The sequence below is a fragment of the Bufo bufo genome, chromosome 8 (genome assembly GCF_905171765.1).
Source record: "Bufo bufo chromosome 8, aBufBuf1.1, whole genome shotgun sequence".
Classification (NCBI taxonomy): Eukaryota; Metazoa; Chordata; class Amphibia; order Anura; family Bufonidae; genus Bufo; species Bufo bufo.
Genome location: NC_053396.1, coordinates 204,768,104 through 204,775,516, shown reverse-complemented (window position 1 = coordinate 204,775,516; position 7,413 = coordinate 204,768,104).

Below are 7,413 nucleotides of genomic sequence, written 5' to 3'. Positions count from 1 at the left end.
CTGTAGGTGGGCAGCAGCTCATCCCATGTGACAGTCAAGTGCCTGCATCTCCCAGGAGTGCACTGCGGTTAGGCTAGTGTTCACACCTTCTCCTGACTTCCTCACCCGCATAGAAAATGGATATGAAATCACAAGGCCGCACGGACAGGAAGAAGGGAGCAGGGAAGCTACTGAGCACCGCTGAATGCAGGAGAAGGTGGACCAGAAGGATAAGCAGCAGGGGGCGCCACCAGAGAGGATATAACATTTTTATTGCATGCACAGTATATTGCAGTGATACTTCATTTGGAATGCCCTATTCTTCGCATAGTAATGCTTTTCTTAGGATAATCCCTTTAATGATCAGGCAGAGCGCTGATGACACTCTCTGCTTGATCCCAGTGTTCAAATTCCTCTGAAGGGGCACAAGGAGCAAAGTGTGATGTGTTCAACAGTATGGAGGTAATGCAGTACCCCAGGGTGGCACTACCATTCCTACACCCTGCTACTGTCTCTAATGGCTAACAATAATGACATCTGTGTATTTATGCCAGGTCCTCTTACATTGCGCATTGATGATCTTGCTATGAAACTGTTATGTTCATGTACTGTTCCCTGGTTTACCAGCAGGTGGCAGTGTATCTGACAGACAGATCCTTAGATAGAATGGAACTTACCATTACATTCTCCCCCTGTTGGGCAGAAGTGGGCTAGTCCTGCTTCCTACCAAGTGAGTGCTTGCAGGAAGTTCTAGTCTGTTCCATTTGATATTCGATAGTGGAGCTGAGAACACGTAAAAGATGCCCCCTCCGGCAGCAGAAGTCTCTCCAGGGAAGCAGCTCATAGAGCACCATGACTCCTTACAGATAAAGAGACAGAGTATTGCAAGGGGGTCAACAGTCCATGGCACCCCACTCCAGGTACCAGAACCACCGAGTTTAGCAGAGGGATGGAAAGTAGAATATTCAAGTTTTCCTGCCAGTTTACCCCAAAACCGTCTGGAACCAAGAGAAAGACTGAATATTGTCTGGATGCATGTTTATTCAAGTAAAGCTGTTGAACTTTCCCCAAGTCTGGACTCAACTTATTCTCCACCTCCTACAACTCCCCCCTTTATTGCTCCGGAGCCTTACCCTGGAGATCGATGGTATCCAGGTAGAAGCACCGTGACGCACACAGAAATTATTAAGGCCGCACCACACTACTCGGCATTCCTATAAACCTGGGACACAATCGGCCCTGGGGGCGGCACGTTACAGTGATAGCTGCAGATCTCTGCTCCTCGCCTTCAGAAATGACTGAATGACTCCACTGTTGGTACAGTTTCAGCATTTTAGGACCCAATTTTAATTTTTCCCTGTCCACAGTGATGGCTGTATTACAGAGCCCGATGTAGCAGACAATTGTCGGGAGAGAAGCATTCCTTTTCGCCAATTGCCTGCTCGCTAGTGGAGGAGACCGCTACTTTTACATGCAGTGATCTCCTCCACAGCTATGCCATTGTAACATCCTGAAGTATGTCACTAAACTTCTGTTCCCCTGCTTCATAATGTCAAGTGTATGTATATTGTCATCTGGTATAAGTTTGCATCACTTTCTCCATAATGTGCATTTCCAGGCCTGTTGTATTGTATATTTGCTGTAATTCTCAATGTACACCAGCAGGTGGCAGCAATATGTAGGCAGACCATAGCTAGTCAATAGACCTAGACTGGAATAGACCATTCCAGGCTAGTTTCCCCCTATCTGAGGAGGAGTGGAATGTTCCCACATCCTACTTCAGGGGGAGGAAGGAAAGTTCTAGGCAGTGTACCAGCCACCCCCTGTTGGGGTAGGCTGTGTTGATAGGAGCTCCCAGAAACAGGGACCCCAACCAAGGATCCAAGCCTCGGCTGAGGCCCCAGATGAACCTTCCAAGGCCTGAGTCCCTTACCTCAGCTGGTAGACCAAAGAAAGAAGCCCTTCACAGAACTATCAGATCTCCAGGAAGCCACCACCATACCCTGCGAGCAGTCCTGTAAGTAAAGATCCAAAGACAAAGAGAAGATAAGTACCTCTTCAGCTAGTCAGACCCAAACTAAGCAGACTCAAGACAGAGCAGAAGATAGATACCTGCCAGATCAATAGGCGTATGTACCAGATGCAGAATACATATAAATTCCTGCCACATATTGCCAAAACCTGCTGGGACTCTAGACTATTGCTATAACTTGTATGGATCAAAAGCTGCATATCATACCACCAAGTAAAGACAAGTTGGACCCTATTATCTGTGTGGAATCCCATCATTCCTCCATTACTCCTATTAACAGCACTCAATTTGTTGCATGTGAGCCGGGATACAGGAGTCCAGCCGTACTACAGGTAGGAGACACCGTTGACACTACACAGAGACAATATCCCCCTCTGGCATTCCTCACCTGGTACGTGAGCTCATTACATCTTAAAGGGCCCTGCTACAGTACCTGCGCTAGCTGCAACTGGCGTCACGAACTTATACACATATAAACTGACCCACTGCATAGCATCCCCACTGACCCAGTGTCCTGCTCATTGCACCATCACTGGTCCCCATGCTGTACAGTGGTTTGCCTGTGGCAGATCGTTATTAAACACCATGATCTGCCGCCTGCAAACGATGATTTTTTAACCTGCCAAAAGATTTGTTGTTCAATTATTTTTATTACGGAAGTCGTAAATAAAGCAGTATCAAATCTGACATACAATATTTCTGACATATTGATAGCAGAATACATCATAGGCTACTGTATATGACATAGAAATTGTACAGCATGACTCCGCAGTAACTTCTTGTGAAGTAGATAATGCAAAGATAACTAACCCATAAAACAATAACACTTAAGACGGCGACAAAAACAAGACGACAAGGGAAGGGAGACACAAGAGGAGACCTGCCAAAAGATTTGGATTGCTCGATGATCGCTGGCAGTATTACACTGCAAGAGGATCTCTAATGAACATTCATGTGACCGCTCGTTAGCGATTATCTACCGAAAAATCGGCAGGTATAATACAGGCTTTGGTCTACGATGGCTGCTGTTCTAGATGACCTTGCCATAAGTTAAGCTCAGCATTCATCTGCGACCTCACATGGTCCATGTCTTAAATAAGCATAACTCAATAGTACAGGTGAATGTAAAAAAACTTTGTAATATATCTTATCAGATAAAATGCCTTGTTTACCATTTGCCAGCTCTTTCCCCCTCATCTTAGACTAACATTTTCTCTGAATTCTCTGGTAAATCCTTCAGAGACCAAGATGGACTGTCAGCTCACGGAGGGATCAGATCATAGCTACAGTCTATGGAGAGGAGGGTGGGGTGGGGTGAGCTGCAGTGAAAAAAATATTGTCAGCAGCTAATAGTGTTATATCTCACCTTAAGTGCTTTATCCACATCTATACTGCATGGCGCTTCTCTATAATGTCCTATATGGTGCTTCTGAGCAATTGTAAATAAGAGGGGACAGAATCTCCTGTTTCTCTATGTGCAATATATAGGAGACATCATATCAACCACACATGGCAGCTTATGATAAAACGTCATCTAAAAGTATATTCATGTATAATCTCTGCATGAATTAAAACTTCTCACATGTTCTAATAGACTTTGGGGGTCATTTATTAGGACCGGCGTTTTAGACGCCAGTCTTAATAACCCCTATATGTGGCGGTGGATCCGTGGAAGCTATAAAGAAGCGCCGGCCTGTTTGCTGTCAATGAATTAGAACATGTGTTTACATTCACAGCCCTCTATATATCCCGTCCTGCTCTTAGCTGAGAAACACATTGACTTTCTGCACAGTCTAGAGACAATGCTCTGTGAACAAAAGGCTGGATTTCTACGTAGCAGCCCCGGGGCGTAGTGTGCCGCGTGACAAAACCGCATCGGTGTGCTGGGAGTTGCACCTGTTTCTCCGAAATAAGAGGTAAAACATGTGTTTTTAGGTGCTTCGCCTTCTAGGTGCACACCACTGTATGGCCTTATACACAAGTCTCACTAAATGTCATGCATTTTTAGATGTATTTTTTTATTTTTTTTGGGGGTGGGGGCTTTTTTTTTTTTACAGTAGATGCACATTTTTCACATTATTCTTCCGTCATTTATAGAGCGCTGCTATCTGCCATATCCCGTCTTCACCAAAATTGAGAGAAACAGCCCCCCTGTTTGTAGACAGCCCCACAGGATATGGGATAAGTGTCTGATCGGCGAGGGTCCGACTGTTGATCACGAGAGTGGGGGGTCTGTGCTTCCTCCATTCAGCTCTATGGGACTGCCGGAGATAGCCGAGTACAAGCACTCAGCAGCCCCGCAGAGCTGAATGGAGTGGCACAGCGCATACGTGACCCCTGTTCCATCATTCAAACAGAGCAGGAAGGTCCCCTATTCTCATGACCAGCAGGAGCCCCAGAGGTCGGACCCTCACCGATCAGACACGTATCCACTATCCTGTGGATCGGGGATAAGTTGTCTCCATGGGACAGCGGACGGTTGATATTAGATGTGCCATAATGATTCAGAGACGGACACCTCTTAATAATGGCGCACATCCCAGGCCGCCCCGTGCTCCAGAACTAAAATCTAATGTAGCTAGCAGTTTTCTGGCGCGAATCATCATAGGCCCGGCCTCACAACACCCACTCCCTGCGCCGCCCACTTTTATGGTGAAGTGGCGAGTGGGACGTAACCACCAACTCAGGGGTCCTTCACCAATTTTTTCACCTATTGATGAGCCTATGTGCAAAACTACCCCACAGAATACGGTTGTCACCTGGCTGGTCTTTTAGTGGCCCTTCCGGTGCTGGTATTTTCCTGTACGGACTGTTACTAATGAGGCTTCCATTGTGAAGCGCTCGTTACTACAGCCTTTAACTCCCTGCACGGAACACTCACAGCTGAATGGAGGACAGGACCTGCGAGACGACGTCATCACGCTGGAGCACTAATGGGGGCATTACTATTACTGGGGGGGGGGGGAACTAATCCAGGGATCTCAAGTCTCCCGGAGGTTCAGGGAGTCTCCCGCTATTAGATAGCGGCTCCCTGACGCCCACATGTGAGACAATACAGGGAGTGCAGAATTATTAGGCAAGTTGTATTTTTGAGGATTAATTTTATTATTGAACAACAACCATGTTCTCAATGAACCCCAAAAACTCATTAATATCAAAGCTGAATATTTTTGGAAGTAGTTTTTAGTTTGTTTTTAGTTTTAGCTATTTTAGGGGGATATCTGTGTGTGCAGGTGACTATTACTGTGCATAATTATTAGGCAACTTAACAAAAAACAAATATATACCCATTTCAATTATTTATTTTTACCAGTGAAACCAATATAACATCTCAACATTCACAAATATACATTTCTGACATTCAAAAACAAAACAAAAACAAATCAGTGACCAATATAGCCACCTTTCTTTGCAAGGACACTCAAAAGCCTGCCATCCATGGATTCTGTTAGTGTTTTGATCTGTTCACCATCAACATTGCGTGCAGCAGCAACCACAGCCTCCCAGACACTGTTCAGAGAGGTGAACTGTTTTCCCTCCTTGTAAATCTCACATTTGATGATGGACCACAGGTTCTCAATGGGGTTCCGATCAGGTGAACAAGGAGGCCATGTCATTAGATTTTCTTCTTTTATACCCTTCTTGCCAGCCACGCTGTGGAGTACTTGGACGCGTGTGATGGAGCATTGTCCTGCATGAAAATCATGTTTTTCTTGAAGGATGCAGACTTCTTCCTGTACCACTGCTTGAAGAAGGTGTCTTCCAGAAACTGGCAGTAGGACTGGGAGTTGAGCTTGACTCCATCCTCAACCCGAAAAGGCCCCACAAGCTCATCTTTGATGATACCAGCCCAAACCAGTACTCCACCTCCACCTTGCTGGCGTCTGAGTCGGACTGGAGCTCTCTGCCCTTTACCAATCCAGCCACGGGCCCATCCATCTGGCCCATCAAGACTCACTCTCATTTCATCAGTCCATAAAACCTTAGAAAAATCAGTCTTGAGATATTTCTTGGCCCAGTCTTGACGTTTCAGCTTGTGTGTCTTGTTCAGTGGTGGTCGTCTTTCAGCCTTTCTTACCTTGGCCATGTCTCTGAGTATTGCACACCTTGTGCTTTTGGGCACTCCAGTGATGTTGCAGCTCTGAAATATGGCCAAACTGGTGGCAAGTGGCATCTTGGCAGCTGCACGCTTGACTTTTCTCAGTTCATGGGCAGTTATTTTGCGCCTTGGTTTTTCCACACGCTTCTTGCGACCCTGTTGACTATTTTGAATGAAACGCTTGATTGTTCGATGATCACGCTTCAGAAGCTTTGCAATTTTAAGAGTGCTGCATCCCTCTGCAAGATATCTCACTATTTTTGACTTTTCTGAGCCTGTCAAGTCCTTCTTTTGACCCATTTTGCCAAAGGAAAGGAAGTTGCCTAATAATTATGCACACCTGATATAGGGTGTTGATGTCATTAGACCACACCCCTTCTCATTACAGAGATGCACATCACCTAATATGCTTAATTGGTAGTAGGCTTTCGAGCCTATACAGCTTGGAGTAAGACAACATGCATAAAGAGGATGATGTGGTCAAAATACTCATTTGCCTAATAATTCTGCACGCAGTGTATATCCCAGAAAGGTTTACTGATAGCAGAGCAGAGAGAGAAGAGAAGTGACAGGACAGAGTTTAGATTACAGGTTGAATTAACCCTTTAGGGTCAAATTGGCTTCTCAAGGAGATCTATATGTTAAAGGCATCCCTTCTTCTGTCTCATTCAGTAGCTATAGAACTATTGAGAGAGATGTATTTTTTTTTAAATACATTTACACATTGAACCCTCCATTTTAATTATATTATTTACCCCAGTGTTAAATTCACCCCCCCTGGATGCTTGTTTTTTCCTACAGTGGGGTAGATAATTACACACAGGGTGTTAAAGAATAAACTTCCTGACTCAGACCAAGAGCCGACTCAGCGAGTGAATGGAAGCATCCGCGCATGCGCAACCTAAGCTTCGGTTCACTTGCTTCTTGTCATCTCAGCGAATGAACCGAAGATTTGATTCATGAATCGGTTCATTTGAATGAACTGATTCAAATGAACCGATTCATGTAAAAGATCCGAACTTCCCATCTCTAGTCACTTTACTCGCAGTAAACCTTTCCGGCAACCTGTAGCAGTGTCCCCTTCTCAGCGCGTGCGCACAGTGCAAGAAGAAGCCGATGCCAGGAGTCTGCAACGGCGCATCAGGCTGAGCCTGTGCGCACGCGCGGGATGTCAGAGCGGGAGGGAGGGAGAGGCGGCACTGAGGAGTAGAAGGCGGCGCTGTGTGCGGCCGGGCACCATGCATCCACAGACCTCCCCTGCTTGGGCACCTTAATTCAATGATTGACAGGTTAGTAAAACCTG